We start from the raw sequence: 16,242 nt of genomic DNA on the forward strand, positions 1-16,242 counted from the left end.
CATAATCTGCCCTTACTTTGAATGGGCTTGCTGCATCTCCTGCTTGTTGTTCCTTTTTGCTGTGATATTCCACAGTATGGCACAAAGCTGATAATTCTGCATGGAGAATGTTTCATCAGTATGTTTATTTTCAATTTTCTATGTCTATGGAAGTATGCAGGTAACTTTCCACCTCCAAAATGTTGTATGGCGTGCCTTTAATATTGGCCTATTCCCCTTCCCCTGTTTTAGCGCCATCTACTGCCTACATGTTCTTGCATTAACACTTAGACTCTGTAATCCAACAACACATTTCTCAGAGTATTGCTTAAATATCTTTGTTATTCGATACACTTTTTTCCAACCCACACCATCTTTGTCTTTCTTCGGAGTCTGTGATCAGCTTAAAGACCCGCAAGTGCCAATTATAAGAAGATTTATCTGCTCGCCTCTTGTCCTTATTTCACCTTAAAGCTTACAAAAACACCAACATTATCTTCAGTCCGCAGCTTGTCTGTGAAACCACCTTCCCATGGCCTTATATGATCGATCTGTCCAAGTAGACCTTCCTGCTTTGTTTACAGGACATTAATTATCATTATTGGCATGCTATCCCTTTAATTCCCCCATTATTTCTATTGACTTGAAGTGCAGCATGCTGCCAAGTTCAGTGATGATTACAGACTACAGACATGGTGCAGTTTACACGGGCCATGATACTGATGGACAGGCCTAATTTGTGGTTTGGACTGGTTTTTCCCCCTTTGCATCCAAATGTAAGCCCTGCATAACCATTTCATGACCTGCTATTGTTAAGGCAGGGAAACAGCTGAGACATGGCACACACCACTGCCAATTTCCATTTTACCGTGAATTCAATAAGCTTGCAACAACTCTAAAAGCGGTTGCATTTGGCTGCAGTAAATGTTGTTGAAAGGTCGAGAGCGTTTAATGCTCTGGCTGTAATGTATATGCAAGCTTTTATGGTCGGTCTGTGACGCTGTAGATATGTTTTTGTAGTCCTTCCTTTCACATACACCCTCTCTCACTGGGAATGTGTTTGCAGGCGTTCAAACATTCCTCAGGCTTAAATTACATTCACAAATGTTTATGAAAATATGAATGTTTTTTTTCAAGCACTGTAAAACTAATGATGGGTACTTGTAATATATATTGTGACAACTTTTTGTGGGTGGATTTCGAGGAAGTTCTGAGTAGACCTTAAGACTGCGTTGTTCTCATTCAGATACAACACTTTATGCTTTCTTTCATTCAAGTAAAGTCAGCACAGCATTGTTAAATGAGCAGTTGTCGTTTCTATTTACATGACTCCTATGGTTACCTAATTTTAAAACTTACAATACCATCTTTTACTGAACATACTATTACAAACATCAGCACTGGAATGGGACAAGTTGACATGACATCAGTTAACAATGTAACTGCTGTGCTTGAATGTACAAGTTTACATGTTCTTCTGAGTCTTTGTGGGTTTTCACCAACTGATTATCCCTTTTTTACTGCAGAATAGAATACATGGTTTACAGTCTGAAAAATGGTCTCTGCTGCTGCTGAGCTCGACAGGTCAAACAGGACTTCACTACTCTGGCTAAGGTATATCCTCACCTTAACAGCTCTTAAAGTACTTAGTCTTTGTTAAATGGATACAGCTCTGCAGATGGTGTGCTTAATTATCGAAAAATCCTTGTATTAGCATCTGTACATAATTCATTTGCAGTATATTTTCCATTTAAGTATGGAAAAGTTGCATCTTAAAAGTAAACTTAAGTTTCTTCATATTAGCTTTACAAGTTAATAATAATAATAATAAAAAAAAGAAAAAGTACAAAAAAAGTACATTTTACTCAAGGTCAGATTCAAATTTTGCACACCCAAAACAACTGACTAAAGCTGGACTAGACAAGACCAAACTGAATCAGGACTAAACCAGGACCAGTATGATCACAGTGTAAAGTACTTATTTTATACCCAGTGTAATCTGTAAACACATGCAGCCACAAGCCACAGGTCCAGACCAGTTCTACTAATACAACCTATTTTCTTCACGTTCAATGACTCAGCATTCAGTTGAGTCAGCACTTTGCATTGTCCAGGAAAGCCCACTTTGTAAATGTGCAGAGACTGAAGTGCAGCTGCAGCGCACGCCCCCGGCAATGTACCTCCACCGACCGGATAAAGGACACGGCCATTCCCAAGTCATTATTTACCCTCTTTGTCCACTTTAGACTTTAATCTCCTTAGAATGAATATCAATTAACATCCCCCAAAATTAGGGCTAGTCCATGAAGATAAAAGTTATTTCAAATTGCCGCACGGGCAGCTCAACACTTAACGGTGCTTTCCGAGAGTCCCTGCCCTTGTTAGACTGTGTTTTATGGTCAGAGGAACGTTGAGAGAAATGCCATCCGGGCTGTGTGCCAAGGACTGGTGTTTAATAGCGGCTATATCGCCTCACACCAGGAGAGGAGAGGGAAGGGAAGGAGGGGGGAGTCCACTGCAATGAGGAGGAGGGGGGGGGGCTCTCAAGGTGCCACTTCCATGGAGACGCAGCTGTGCCAAACAAGACTTCCATCAGTGGACAAACAAAAGGTGAGGCAGCCCATCTGACTGCCTCATTAATGGAAGCCCAGCGTCCACCACTGAACTGCTGAGATGTGGCGCTTTGAGCCGACAGCCCGGGCACAGCTAATCAGCATCCCCCCCGTAATGACCCATACTAAGCATAAATCTGTTCTCGTGGGATCGCGCGTGTTGTTGCTGTTGGCTCAGTTGCTGTGGAAATAAGCAGCGCTGCCTCCACCAGACATCAGCCTTCACTTTGTTTTCCTCAGCTATTTTCCCCCTTCAGATCTTTTGCATTTTTGACTTCATATGGAAAAAAAAGGCTTCGACATCACAGACATTGCACACACTGGGTTTGTTTGTGCAGTTCCTTGACCATGTGTGTAGGTTGTAGCCAAGTATCTGTTCTTATTTTGGGGACGGAGAGTGACAAATGACCTGTATTCTGGGGGGAAAAGGGCCCCGCGTGTGTTTGTACTGATAAGACTGCAACAGGATGACGGATTGGCTGGACATCACAGGATGGACACATGCCACGGTCAAGTGGAGGTGCTGCTGCGAACTTGGTCAACTGGGGACTTTTAGGGCAAAGCTGACAATCAACAATATGATTTATAAAAGCAGAAAATGGTAAAACGCATCAATCTATAACGAATATAACACATGTTTCTTCTATAGATTTCAGTCAGGAATGTGAATTGCAATCTTCATTATCACCAACAGATGCCATCAGAGCTACAGCTTATAGCCCTGCACAACCGGAAGAAGTGAATCTTTAATTTACAATTAAACAAAATACATGTCTATTATTTGCTTTGTCTACCGCCAAATCCATTCAAAACAAATTGGCTTCTTGAATGCCTCTGCACAATCCTTAATCCAGAACATTCACTAGGTCGTATTCACAATAATGTACAATGTCTAGTTTAAAACTGAGCTGGAGATGTTTTTGCTATTGAACCGTCAGATTGCAGAGTCGTTGACCTGGTTTATGGGTCATATTTCTGTAGTTACTGGGCCTGTCCACATAAAACACTGGCACAAAGTTCTTCTCTGACAACATAACTGAACAAAAGTGATGTTTTCACAATAGTTTCAGAAAGTGGGGCCATTATTCACCTCCAAAGACGTGATTGTTGTCTGTTGAAAGGACTTTAAACCATATACATATTACAGGATATGAGAAGATACAACTTTTGTTGACTTTTATTTTGGATATATTCATCTCCCTTATAGTTACATACGCCCTTGCCAACAATCTGAGATCATGATATCAAATTCTAGAACTTGAACATAACCATTTGGGGGAAAGTCGTCCTCAGTAAAAATGCATGTGTACAAATGTAGCATTTAGAATCTTCTTTTCAAACAGGACATAAATCATTATCTTAAGCCCTCGCTGTGATTTCCCCACCTTTTAGTTCACGGAGGAACTAAAGAGCATTGTTCTCATTGCCAGCTCACTTGGCATATCTACTTTGATTTCAAACCCTGTGGCTGTTTGGCAGGAGGAGCAGAAGAAGTGGTATTGAAGGCATTTATGGGCTTGTCCTCAGAGAACCTCTCCTTATGTCAACAGTTTGACAAATGCATATGACGGGAAACTTAAGGCTGACAGCTGCTGTGTCCACACGATGCTGCTGTCGCCGCCGTGCAACACCAACCGCATTCTTCAACATCATCCCATACGATTATTTCACTAAAACCGATACAAGGCCCCAACCTGCACGGCCAATGTACTTCTCCTCAACTTGTCAGCGTCTTCATGATTTTTGGCATATTTGCAGCTTTAGCGGTACGATGTAACTTCTCTGGCCACTTGATGTCTTCGTGGAGATGATCTATAGGAGTTTTTGTTTGTTTATAAGAGTTTTTGTTTATAAGAGTTCTTCTATTGAGTATTTTTCAAACTTCCTATAAGTTATCTGTTCTTTTCCTCTGTATCTAACTGCGTTGCAACAATGAAATTTCCCCATGTGTGGACAATAAAGGATTATCTTATCTTGCTTCGCCTGGAATGTTCCACACTGACATTAAACTTTCTATCTCTATGGCGACGAGCAGGTGACCCCCGCCAAGTCGAGTGACAGGTCAGATCTGTGGACTGTTTGTGCTTTCATGTTGTTGTTGTTGTTGTTGTTGTTGTTGTTGTTGTTGTTATTGTTGTTTTTCTATCAATAAAAATGCCTGTAATTGAACAGAAGAAGACATTTGAATGCCTGCGGTGGAGGTTTGCAGGCAAAGCAGGTGTATCTCCATGGAGACGAGCACCAGGAGAGTTATAGTGCACCTTTAAAGTTACAAACATCATAAACCTGCAGCTGCATTCACATTCCATGAACATCTTCCACTGTCAGAGCTTGAGTTGTGTCCAGTCCAGGAAAATGACCCTAAACGAGACAAATGGCCCCTGGATCCAGCATTCTGCACAGGCTTAGAAGAAGAATGAACTTTTTGTTTAGTTTTATTTTTTGTTCAAACTCATTCATTACACTTGAAAATGTAAATGCAAATGAAAAGTTAAGAGAAATGACCTTGACGTTTTGTAATGCTATGAAATGACAATATGAAGTGATGTTTCTGCAGCAGCAGCGTCACGTGCGGAGTGAACACGTGGGGCCGGTGGGGCCCCTGCAGTAAAAGAGCTTTCAGGTACTTTATGTCTTTAGTTTAAATATATACAACAAATGGAGGGGGAAGCTCTAATCATTAACAGGTTATTCATTTACAACGACTATGTTTGGCGTTTTAGCTTAGTTATGAATCTGTTTTGCTAAACTGGAAAAGAAGTATTAAGCTAGGCTAATGTTATTACATTAGCCTAGCTAATTCTCGTTCATGACCCCCAGGCCTTGCCATATTGTGTCATCAAGTATTCTCAAGTCATCTTAACAGTTCAATCTTTAGCTTGTTTTACCTTTATCACAAGGATTATATGATTATGGTTTAACTGTGGTTCAAGTGTCCTACAAAGGTAATGTAATTATTAATATTCAAATGTTTTGTTTAATATTTTAATGTTCCAGCCACAGAAACTTTAACTCATTTCATTCTTTCAAGTCACAATGAGAGAAGAATGTCCAGTTTCTAATGAAATAATCATATTACAAATGTACGTTACTGTAATTGAGTACATTTTTTGGATAATTGTGGGATTCTTTGTTGAGTTGAAAATACTGGCTAATTGTACTTGAAGGTCTACACTCAATTTAGACTCTAAATTGAGTGTAATTCTTGCTATGTAATTATTACTACATTTTAAATAACACGAGTTTAAAGTACAATGTCCCCTCTAAACCGCACTCGAAAACCACTTAATTCACCTGAACACAAACAAAACACAAACTGTTGCAAACCTAGTTTAAAAATAAAAAAGATAAATAGAACTGTGTGTTTGTTTGTTTGCTCAAAGCTTGGGGTTAAACTCAAAAGCTTTACACAAGATGAAACCTTGAACTGGCTGAAAATAACTCCTCAAACATGAAAAGTACATTCTACTATAAGTTTAGTTCAAACATTGTAATGGAGTAGCAAGATACTCTCAGATATAGTGAAGGAAAAAGTAGCCTCTGTAAACAATTTCCTCACAAGTACAGATACCATTTATTCATCTATTTTGAACATCAGTAGTGTACTTTTACTCCTGTACTCGGCTACTTTCCACCACTGGCCACAGTGCTTTTTAGTCCATATAACTGTATTTTCACTTTAATACACATTTTCAGTACATTCAGAACATTTCATACAAGACTAGTGCATTCCGTTGCAGTTATTGTATACTGATACGTTCCTTATGAGCGTAGTTTACTTTGCATATATTTAGCCTACATTATAATGAATGCTTTTGACTAAATCACATTGTCAGTTGTCTTACCATCTTGAGTTCTTTTCTTTCCATTTTTATTATTTATCATCAACAATTATTATTCAGGTTTCACGCAGGGTTGAATTGCATATCACGGAAATAGATTAATTTAACTACATACATTCTAATTGATATATGACACATTCAAAACGATGCCATGCTTCGCCTGTGGGGGGCAGCAGCCGCCTGTTAACGCGTGCGTCTTGCAGCCGCTGGATTCGAGGAAGAATCGGGAGGTTTGGATGTGTTATATTCCATTTATAATCCTTTAATTTAAATGAAATAAGTTGTGCCAGGGTACTATGCACACAAGACGCTTTATTTATGTGCATTAGTGTCTATTTATATTGTTCATTTTCAGGGGCAATTTTTGATAGTTTGATACAAAGTAATAATTGTCAACAAAAAAGGGGGATGTTTGTTCTGTAGTTTTTGAGTACATTTCTCATCTGACGCATTTAATGATGTCCAAGTAGCTTCCATATATCATGCTGTATTCTCTCATGGGATTTTAATTATGACCACTTGAAATTGTGGCTAATTTGTGGAAAGTATTTACTACAATGCCTTTAATAGACTGTATCAATCATCTGTTATACAACTGAAACATGTCATTTATTCACAGAAGAAGAAAACATGTATCTTCTAATTTGTTGGTGTTGAAGTGCATTGTGTTTTACTTTATATCTCATGTCATCTGTTATAACAAAGTCTACTACGCTATAAACGGCCGTCTCCATCATCTAAAAAACAGAGCCTGATGCTTTTTTTTCCTTTTTCTTTTTAGGGGATTTGAAAATGAAAATGAATGACACTGGGAGTTCTGCGATGACAATTATTCATCCTCTCAGTAAGTAAATGAAGATGTAGGTTGAGTTGTGAAAGCGTCATACTAAATGCCTAACGTATATAAGAGTATTTTGGCTCAGCGTACTAAAGTAACCGGCCCAAACGACTATTTTGTTGAAAAGCACAGAGTGTACTTTTTGAGACAGAGGGCGGGAGGGACCCGTATTAGCAGAAACACTTGAATGAATTTGAAGAATAGGTTTTTACAGGCAGAACAGCCACAATACTGGGCTGTGACTGGCAGACAGTACCAGTTTGTCTGATTCAAATGACGCACACCTGCCTGATTGGAAGGATTTGAACTCTTCTGTTGCCAGCGACCAAACAAAGGCGAAGCCGGCAATGTGCAGTTAACCGTCACATTTTTCAAATCCAACAAATACCAGACATCATTTAATCCTGCATTTTAAGAACATTTATACGAAGTTGATTGTGTATTTCAACTCAGAAAGTATTTTGAACCTAGTAAATGTACGGGGCTTGTTTCAGCGTGAACCAGAATAGACAATTAGTGTATCAAAAGAGAAAGGAAAACAATTATATTTTCATGTATTGTTTTCTATCAATTTATTGTGTCTCTATGGCATTCAGTCTTTTAAAGCTGGATCGTCCCCTGCTTCACTACTAAAGAGGTTTTAACAATACCGTTCTAAATGTGGTGTGCTACATATTTCTGTGCTGTCTACTTGGTCAAGTGGCTGCTTCAATCTGGTCATATGATCTGTCCAGCCCAGGCTGGCCCCTCAGATGTAAGTATACACAGACAGGACTAATGCTCCACGCACACTGGGTCTGACCCGGGGGTCAAGGTGCACTGACTCCGAAGCTTGTCTAACTGGGCCTCTTGAAACTCTTGCCTTGCATTCCAGCGCCCGGAGGAGGGGGTTGTAGCAGCCAGGCTTATTACCAGAGCGAGCGACCGAAGGGAAGGAGTGATCCAGAGTGAGAGAAGAGGGAGGGAGGGAGCGCTGGGGGTAAAAGAAGCTGGAAGGTATTATGTGTTATTTCCTCGTCTACGCAGCCCGTTTCCCTTCTCCTCGGCAGCTCAGAACTTGTTGTGCACAAGTGAAGGAAATGCTCCAAACTTAAAGCTGTGTTTGTGCGGCTGCATGCCTCGGCCCTCCGCGAGTCCTCCGCAGGCTTCTTGTTTTCTTTTCCTGCCATTCTACCTGACACACAGGACTCTCACTTTCTCCCTCCCTTCCTCTCTCGCCAGAGTCAGTGAGCCACTTTGTTAGGCAGCTTTTCCCTCCCTGTTTTGTGCAGGACACGCACTTGAAAAAAAGCTTGTTGGATTTGGAAGATACTGATGCAAATGCACAGCTGCGGCGGTCCCCTCCATCTCTTCACCACGACCAATGTCCTGCTCACTCCCTCCCTGCGTGCGCCTGTTCCTCTCTGCCTCTTTGGAGAGGCGGGGGTGCCATATGGGAGCTCCAAAAACTGGAAGTGGATCGGAGATACACAATGCTCGGGCTCAGATTTCATATTCTTTGTGGTAAGTTTTTCCCTTCAATTGTTTCTGATGACTTTTTAATGATTCTGTTGCCACTCTGTGAAATCCACAGCACCTTGTAAGCATTCAGTTTTCTACTTTTCTTGTTTTGTCATTTTTCATTAAGAGTACAATCTTGTTTTCTATATAAACATTTTTTTATTTAGATTTTAGTTGGCAACATTGAGTACTTTTTCCACAGTTTAAGGCAGGCTAAGGCTTTGTGCATTTGAAATTGAAGTTTAGAGGGTCAAGGTAGAGCTGAGGCTGGGTGGGGGAGGGGAGTCTCAAGGGGTCAAAGAGACTGGCACTTGGCCCAAACAGCACAATGGCTCAGACATTTTTTAGAATGACCCCGAACAGGCAAAACAAGGAGTAAACTAAGGATTATTCAGGAACAGCTCATGTATAAGTTAATAGAACAACCTTTATAATAACATTGGCTTATTGAGAGTTGTTGATTTGTTCTGCTTTTGTCCCTAATGGATTTAAGGTCACTTTTTAGAAATTCTGGCAGCTGAGATTTCTGTCTCACCTCACAGTGCGGAACTGTGGTGTTTTGACCTGTCTCACTCTTCTCTGAGATGGACTGACTGTGTCTTTCCTCTGATCCCTCCATTCATTAGCCATCGAAGTAGCATCAAGTAATGCGCTTTTTTCTTTTGTGGCTGTAATTAAAAGAGGATTTTTACTCATTTCAACTCATCAATAAAAGAAAGTCACACATACTTTTAAGAGAAAATGTGGAGATTTTGAGGGACTCTGTGGTGTGTGAAGTGTTATTTACTTGACTTGATTTATTTGTAATTCCCCTGAACGCGATTTACCTGAATAATCAAATAACTTGGGATGTGCATGTGACAGATTAGTGCCTCTTGAACCAACTCTTACAGAATAAATTATAAACACAATATTTTGGTGGCGCTATTTGTGCTAAAAGTGTCTCAAAAAATGGATTGCAATTATGTTGCATCAGCTTTACTCCGAAACACAGAAAAACTTTTGAGGCACCTGTTCTAGCGACAGAACAGACTCATGTACGTGGCTTATTGCCATCGCAATAAAACAATTTGACTTTTTCTGAATATTCAAGTTTATGGGTAAAAGAGAGCAAAACTAGTGATACTTTTAAATTCAATACTTCCAAACCGTCTTTCAGATTTTGTATATGTATTATTGATTTCTGCAAATATATAGGGCCTCATCAAAATATTGAGGTATCGCTTTAGAATAAGGCAAAAATACAAAGCGTTTATAAATGTTTATTAATCACAGACATACAATCTAGTCATTTAATAATCTTTTACTAGGATCACGTTGTTTTGAGAAACGATTGCCTTTTACACACCGTATTGCTTTAACCCTGTAAGCTCACATGCAAGACATTGGATTTTGGCTCAAGTGGTCCCCATTGGGCTGGATTTTAAAGTGGGTGATGTCATGTCTGTGATGGAGGCACTTTATCCGATCCATTCTTTGTGTCACTCATCCAAGGCCGTTTTTCCTCTCTTCCACATCCAAAGGTACTAACACTTGTTTATTACCCAATTAACACATATGCGTTTTGTTCATTTAGACAGTGTTTCTTGACATGGCAGCTTTTGTTAAATATTATTCCTCAGCCATAAGCTTCACATGAATGGCATCAGGTGCTCAGGTCCACTGCATAAGGCTTACAGGGAAATGACTTCCATACATGTAGTATTTCCTCTTTGGGGCCCGTCACGACGCTGGGAGCTGGGGGGCGTGGGGGTGTGTGAAGGGGGCTGTGGAGCTGCTAATGCAGACACAATGGGCAAAGACAAACACTATCAGTGAGACAAAGGACGGCACGCTTGGGTCACCGCGGGGTAACTCGTCCCATTATTTCAGGGACGTGATCTTAACTGCAGGACTTTTAAGTCATCAGCAAATTAGGAGCTGCAAGTTTCTGTGTGTCATGATCTGTTTATAGACCCGGACAGCAGTCGCAACAACTGCATTACATACAGTGTGTATCAAGAGCATGTTATCAATGTTTTCTCTTGGGAAACGCTAGACAATGTTCTTATCTAAAAGCACTAAATGTCACAGATCAAATTAGTACTACAATAAGTATTAAACACTCTTAATCAGTGAATGTATATTTCAATTATTTTGCCTCTAAAGCAAATAATAGTAGAAATGTTATTAATTTTCTTATACCCGTCTCTGAAAAAATGATCAAATGATAAAAGGCTAAAGCACTTCAGTGCAGTGATGTAGGTCAGCTTTTAACCCTTTTTATTAGGCAAGCAGCTTGTCAAGTTGTGCTGTAATTTATGACTTGAAAAACAAGGCATCAATTACACGGTAATTACACGCTCTTAAAGCTACTACTTAACAGCAAGGCTTTATGGCCATCTATATTGTTCTCCTATCTGGATGATTATAATAATTCACAGTTTAAATAAGGAAAGCACGTTATATGTTTGTATGATTTTCATAAGAAACACCAAACTTTGTCTTAAAATAATCCGCTTCAATTATATTTATTTCAAACTTTACCATTAGTATGACCCATGAAATGCCGAGTGCAGAAAGTTGTGAAAGGCCCACCAGAGGGGCCCTATTATAAGAGTCATCAAAACGGTTTAAGTGAATGTCTATATATTCACATGTGGTTGTCCAAGTGTGTGCACGTTTTTCTATGAAACCCTATGCGTGTTTGTGTGACTGAAGGGCCATTATGGGACAAGCTTTTAAGGGAGATCTGGGAAGTGGAAACCTAATACTGGCTGACTGCTGCTCTTGTGTACATGAACCCCACAGCTGCTGGAGAGGGAGCAGGGGCCGAGGGAGGAGAGAGTGCGCCGCACTCAGTAATTAGTTGTCTGGTTTTGTATTGACCAGTCTGGTGCTTGGGCCTTAGGGACTGTTAAATTTGCTATTGAAACTGAAAGGATTATGCACCCAAAAGAAATTAAACGGGAGCAATGAATAGATCGCAGACCAAATGGTGGACCAGTGTTTTTTTCCTGCACTTGCTCCTATGGCCTTTGTGCCTCCTCACCTAGAAAAAAACATATTTTATACTAGAGGCTGGGAGGCATATCAAAAAAGGGATAAAATTGCAATTATTGTTTTGGATATATTATAATTACAATATCATATATATTCTATAACTCTTTAGTGTGAAGTGATATTTCTGACATTTTGTGCTTAATATTATTCATTCACAATTTGTGTGACACTTGAACCTCATGTACAGGCACATTACACGTTAAATCTAATTTGAATATTGTTATTGAGATGAATATATATGATATATAAGACTGGAGGGTGGGACATTGTAAAGTGCCATTCAATAGAGAAGATGCGTGGCAATAGTGAGCAGTGTTGTTGATAATTCTGAAATAGAAATAAATATGTTTTACTTGCTTATAAAAGAGGTCTTTATTGAACCTTTCATCTATATCGGTGGATCTCATGTTTAAAATATTGTGGTGAACAGTAACAGTACAGAAAAAATCCAGAACGCAAAGTGTAACCCAATCCTCTTGTAATGGCTCGCAGCGTGTGTTAAGCAGGCCGGTCTGTGGGGAAAGATTTGAAAAAGGTGCCTGTAATGCCACAGATATCTTGCTTCAGTAAGTTACCATTAGCCCCATCTGCAAAGAGCATGTGAACTTGCTGAACTGGAGCCTCGAGAGCATCTAATAAATGATAAAGGGGTGATGTCATTCTCTCACTGTTTGTGTAGCTGGCAGTGAAGCTCGGCCTGTCACCGCTGAGGGCTATTGACAGTCAGAACTAGGCCAGTCCATTAAGACTTTGGCTCAAACGGCATTATCACACCTCCTTTTTATGGTTTGAATTGTGTTTCGAAATGATGTAATATTTTGTTACAACAATCTTTGTTTTGCAACTTCTTGAGCCGTGCTGAGTGAGCAGCCTTTGTAGATAAGTGCAGTCTGGCCGAGATCCACCAGATGCATGTAAATATAAGATTATCTTTAAAAATAAAACCATATACTGTTCCTCTATCACTATGCTGAAGATTAATAATGACATTTCTGGGCAACATAAGATTTAGGCTCATGAACTTGGAAACCTCAGGAAAAGAGCCCAGTGTGAAGTCAGAAAAGTAGAAACAGACTGAGAGATGAGCAGGTCTTCGTCTGATTATTACTGACGGAATTTACATGAACACCGCTCACTTGAGCAGTTAAGGCCCACAATTCAATTGCTTTTTAGAAGCTGTTGCAAAATTGCAAGATCTCATTGTTGTTATTTGATTAGTGCACACCAGCTCTGCAGCTTGAACCACAAGCAATAATTGTCCTTTTTTGTATGTGTGACCAACACATCTGATTATTAGCTTCAAATATTTGTCTGAAATAAAATGATGCAAAAAAAGAAATAAAATGATGCAAAAAAATATTCTTGTGTTTCAGATTTATGATATATTTATGAATCATTCCCCCCTTTTTTAACAAGACCTTTGATGACAATTAGTCTTCTGTTAATGAAAATTAATGAAAGTGCTACCTGACAATTTAGTGCATGTCCTCCCTTCTCTCACCCCCATGTCACTCTGTCCTTTCCTGTCTAATAAAGCCTACAGGCAACAAAATATTTAAGAAAAAACTGTAAATGCATGAGAAAAGAGGCAAAGGGAATAATATGTAAATATTTATCTTCAATAAGGTGTTATTAATAATTATATAACTGGTATTATACATATTTTTTATAAGACATGAATGCAGGAATTGTCTGGCCTCATTGTCTCTTCGAAGTCCCCTCAGTGTAATATGGACGACACATTTGGACTAATGTGGTCCTCAGAAAACACTAGACTTGGGGTTGTTATAATCTGCTCTCTCCCATTTAGGGGTGTCTGTCCCCTCCCCTCACGCCTCACGCCTCTGGTTTTGAGACCACCTTTAGACCACTCGATCGGTGACCAGGGTCCGTCTACTGACCAAAGATGGAGCGGAACAATAGGAGTGTGTGGCATTGTCTGTGTGTGTTTGGAGGCCCACGTCGATCTGAGACACATGTTTGAACATGTGACAGCATCGTGCTGCTGCTTCAGCCGGGCCTGTCAGGTATCAGACCGAGGAGGCACTCTCATGTTTCACACATCTGCACTGCTCCTCTGCGTATGCAACGGGATGGTCCTCAACACTGCCTTTCACTTCTGGAGCTGGATCATGTTCATTGGCCTTTCTGCGCTTCCTGCTGTTTTCCTTTCAGAAGCGAGTCTTTGTGTCTCTGCAGAGAGGTAGAGGTGTAGCCCGCTCAGAGGTGCAGCCCGCTCAGAGGTGTAGCCCGCTCAGAGGTGTAGCCCGCTCAGAGGTGTAGCCCGCTCAGAGGTGTCTGTGTGTAGGCAGGACCATCATTACCATTTCAGATGTGTGTGTTTTTTTTCCGGCTGACAGTGGGCTGACCTTGGCTGGGGTGGAGGGTGTGTTGGGAGGTGATAGTCAAGGTATAAATTGTGCCGTCCAGATTTTTTTCTCTTGATTCTTCAGTCTAAATGTGCTCTAATGCGAGTATTATTTTATTTCATCGGAGCGAGGGCGTGTTGGAGCACACTCTCAAGTGTAAAGTGTGTTCTCTCCCTGCAGTGGCTGTGGGACCCGGAGCTTGCTTGTCTTTTTGCTTAGCATACTGGGCATTCATATGGAAATGGGGGGCAGAGAAGGGACAGAATCTCACATCAACTTGATCTGGTCATGAATAGCTGTCAGTGTTTAGACTGACCCAGAAGCGGCTTAAAGGCAGTGGCCAGCCCCATCCTCAGACCACAAGGCAGTCATTGACGGCACATGCGCTCGGACATAGTCTTACACTGCAGAGACTACGAGCCGATGGCAATAATGTAACTTATGTCCACTGTTGGTTTATGTGGTTGTGTCTGAGGTTTTGCTGGTCACTTTGGGATTTTGACTCATATCTAGCTTATGTGTTTTTTTAATTGCAAATGGCAAATAAATAAACTAATCTAAACTAATTGCATTCATACATTTGGCTACACTGAGCACTTTCTGTCAGTGGCTCTTTGTAATTGATATTATTATATCTTTATATTCTCACCCTGTTTGTGAAATGTTTAGTTTATTTAATTTTTAATATTGATGGGGAAATCTAAATTAAAATCAGCCATTCTAATTATGATCGCCTATTTTGGTATATACTTTTACAATTATAATTTAAACATTCAATACAAGCTATTATCATTGTGAAATAACCAACTGTTAAATTGTATTTTAATTTATTGTAAATACTTAATTAATTCTTTAAAATATAATCAAATTATAGAACGTCTTTATGCTAGATTAGAATAATTTGCTTTTACCATGCTGTCTGTGAATTAATATGGTCCCGTTTCTAATAAAAAGTGAGTGTGTTTCCTTCTCCTCACAATGGGCCTCCCAGACCGGACTGATGTGCCCGGATCGAGCCGCGGGATCCATCAAACAAGATTTGTCTCGGTGGATGTGCCGATTTATTCTGTGGGATTAGAGTCCACCACCCAGTTCCTGTCCACTCTGAGCCGTTCTCCCCTTTACTACAATACTTTGGAAGATAAAGAATTCCTCCAGGCTTCAAATCATATTTTTTATATTCTTGTTTGCTTTTTATATTTCATTTTTTGAATATATTCTTGTCCCATATACACTGATGCCTTAATAATAGGCCTACTGTAGAGAGTGGTGTCTAATCTACCTGCTCATTATTTTAGTCACAATTAAGGACAAAATAAACAAAATATAATCTACATTGGACTTGTTATGTATATCTTATGCTATGCTAGCTCTTTTTTCTGCTACAAACAGCATTCATGACACTGAAGGTACTTATTAATGTATCTTGTAAAAAATAATGCATTACGAATTGAATGCATTTGAATTATTTCTCTTACAATAACAATGTTTATTTCTTACACACTTTACAAACGATGGTCCGTGCAGTATGGCTGTAGTTCAAGCACAACATGTGAGTCTATAAAATGAGCAGCGGTCGCGGGGCCTCAGCGTGTTGTGTTGTTTTGTGTGTCCATTAGCAGCCCATTCAGGAGACAATGACTTGGATCCGCAGACATTGGACTTGTTCACAGGCGTTAGTGCATCGGGAGGGGACACTCCTCTAGTGTTATGACGGCGCTCTCTCAGCCACCATACTCCACTCGCCGCAGTGCAAGTGTCTGGCCCCTGAATAGGAAGGATTTGTTGCTCTACACCTAATTAAATAGTGCTTTGAGGAGTAGTTATAGCAAGAGGGCCCTTTGTTCTGCTTCACCTTCTAAAGCAGACGTAAAAGCCCCGTCGCAGCGCTCCGTCGCACTGTACGCAAACACCCGGCTGTCTCTCACGAGGCGGGATCACACACGTCAGATGTTTGGTGATCTACGACGCGTCAGGCTTTGATTCAACCATATTGGAGACGCTTTTCATGTACAGAGCTCGATGATACCTTATGTGTACAGTCATTACCAAAGCGGACA

At 40.1% G+C, this 16,242-nt stretch overlaps 1 long non-coding RNA gene across 1 annotated transcript in view; it reads left to right on the forward strand.

The window, feature by feature from the left end:
- Positions 1-7,963: 7,963 nt before the first annotated feature.
- LOC140361123 (uncharacterized) overlaps positions 7,964-16,242 on the forward strand; it is a 34,389-nt gene continuing 26,110 nt past the window's right edge. Inside the window, exon 1 of the long non-coding RNA XR_011926950.1 lies at positions 7,964-8,774. This is a non-coding gene — a long non-coding RNA (uncharacterized lncRNA). The remainder of the gene's footprint in view (positions 8,775-16,242) is intronic.

The sequence above is a fragment of the Eucyclogobius newberryi genome, unplaced genomic scaffold, assembly GCF_026437365.1.
Source record: "Eucyclogobius newberryi isolate DKJ021-1_F unplaced genomic scaffold, fEucNew1.0.hap1 SCAF_15, whole genome shotgun sequence".
NCBI classification, from domain to species: domain Eukaryota; kingdom Metazoa; phylum Chordata; class Actinopteri; order Gobiiformes; family Gobiidae; genus Eucyclogobius; species Eucyclogobius newberryi.